This window comes from Lolium perenne, chromosome 5 (assembly GCF_019359855.2).
Source record: "Lolium perenne isolate Kyuss_39 chromosome 5, Kyuss_2.0, whole genome shotgun sequence".
Lineage (NCBI taxonomy): Eukaryota > Viridiplantae > Streptophyta > Magnoliopsida > Poales > Poaceae > Lolium > Lolium perenne.
In genome coordinates, this window is record NC_067248.2 from 8,607,775 (window position 1) to 8,610,296 (window position 2,522).

Below are 2,522 nucleotides of genomic sequence, written 5' to 3' on the forward strand. Positions count from 1 at the left end.
CATCGTCTTCCTCTGTCCCGTGCGTGTGTGTGAGATCGTGCTAGGGTTGAGGGCAACACCGCCTTAGTACGATAAGATCGCTGAACCCATGGCCTAGACGTTCTCTCCCACTTTCTGGCGCATTGACGCGGAGCTCAAGCCAGGAGCAGTCATGGGCGCGCGACTGCCGACGGGAGCCACCATCGTCGCCTCTACCGTCGTTGTGTTTGTTTCTCCGTTGTGTCCATTGTCACCAGACCGAGAGCTGTCTTGCCTGGAGACCTAATTAATCGACCCTCTGGAAGTATGGATGCAACGCGACAAGCTGACCAGAGACGATCAAGATCATATATAGAGACATGATACAGGTAAGGGTACGTGTTTTGGTCCGGCAGGAACTCTGCTTGAGCAAGGTTAAGTGTTTTTGCACGTCATGTTTCAGAAGTGTTTATTCAAAGTATAGCCTGTATAGGTCGAGTTGGACACGGTTGCCTCGCATGCGGGATGCTAGCCCTTGACTGGACCGGACCATAGAGAAAGAAACCAAACGACGTGAGCCACCCTTGACCACTTACCAACGGACGGACACAATTTCTTGACCACTTACGAACGAACGGATACAATTTCGCGACGTACCAAACCAAACAAAACCACGGAAACACTTTTGATTTTATTATTAGGTAAGCCGATGGGCTGCTTACAGTACACCTCCTCCTGCAGATGGCCATGAAGGAAGGCGCTGGAGACGCCATCTGATGCACCGGCCACGCGCGAGACGCGGCGAGGTGCAACACCGTGCGGATCGTGCCCGGTTTGACAACCGGGGCAAACGTATCCGTGAAGTCGACGCCAGCGCGCTGCCGAAAACCGCGCACAACCCAGCGCGCCTTGTAGCGCTCGAGAGTACCGTCGGAGCCGAGCTTGTGCTTGAAGACCCATTTGCCGGTGATGACGTTGGCGCGAGGGGGCCGGGGAACGAGCTCCTAGGTCCTATTGCGCTGCAGCGCGTCGTACTTCTCCTGCATGGCGGCGCGCCAGTGCGGGTCGCGCAAGGCAGCGCGAGCCGAAGTGGGCACCGACGAAGGAGCGGTCTCCGGGCCGGTCGCTGAGCTGGTCTGACCGGGCGGCAGGGCCGGTCTTACCGGGCGGCGGGCCGGGCGGAGAACCGGCGGCGCGCCGGGCGGCAGGCCGGGTTGGCCGGCCGAGGGGCCGGTCGGACCAGGTGCTGGGCCGGGACGGCTGGTGGAAGGTGCGCCGCTGTCGTGCGGCAAGATGTTGTTGCCGCTGGCCCAGAAGGCAGACGCGGTAGACGGAGATGCCGCGCAGACGTACTGGTCGGCGGGGTAGCGTGTCGATGGCCGCCTGCACGCCCGCACGGGCGCGGGTGAGCATGGGCTCAGGAGCCGCAGCGACGGGTGGCGAGGCGGGCGACGAGGCAGACGACGAAGACGCGACCGAAGGGGACGCTGCGGGCGATGGCGCCTCGGGCGTCGCGGGCGACGGGGGCGCCGGGGGCATCGTGGGCGCCGCGGGCGACGGGGACACCGAGGGACCAGGTGGGGCCGGCGCAGAGGGGGCCGCCGCGGTCAGTCGTCGGCGCGCAACCGCAAGAGGGCCAGCGGGCGCCGGGGGCGTCGTCGGAGGTGTCGCCATGAGTCCCTGCTGAAACGGAAAAACCAACTCGTCAAAGTATACGTGCCGGGAAGAGAGGACACGATGGGAGACCGGGTCGTAACAGCGGTAGCCCTTGGTGTTGGCGGGGTAGCCGAGAAACACACAAGGGAAAGAGTGCGGAGCAAGCTTATGCGCGGCGGTGGCAGCAGTGTTAGGATAACACCGGCAGCCGAAGATGCGAAGGTCATCATAGGCGGGCGGCGCACCATAGAGGAGATGATGCGGTGTGTAGGACCAACGCACACAACACGGGCGGATGTTGACGAGGAGAGTCGCCGTGGCAAGGGCATCCGGCCAGAATCGTGGGGGCATGGAGGCGTGGAACAGAAGGGTGCAGACGCAGTCGTTGAGGGTACGAAGCATCCGTTCGGCACGACCGTTCTGTGAGGAAGTGTATGGACACGTGAGGCGGAAGACGACACCGTGGGTGGCGAGAAGTGAGCGAATGGTGATGTTGTCGAACTCCTTGCCGTTGTCAGTTTGTAAGGCGTGGATGGGGCGACCGAACTGAGTGGAGACATAGGCGAAGAAGGCGATGAGGGTGGCGGCAACATCTGATTTACGGCAAAGTGGAAAAGTCCATACAAAATCCGATTAATCATCAAGAATAACAAGATAATAGTTATAACCAGAATTACTCAGAACCGGCAAGGTCCAAACATCACTATGAATAAGTTGAAAAGGAAAAGACGCGACTGTGGAGGAGGAACTAAAAGGAAGGCGAACAAGTTTGCCTAGACGACATGCTTCACAAGAGTGGGCATCCGTTTTATTACAAGTAAAGGAGAAGCCTTGCATTATTTGACGCAGAGTGGCGGAGCTAGGATGGCCAAGACGGGCGTGCCAAAGGTCGACACCGGCGGAGAGGG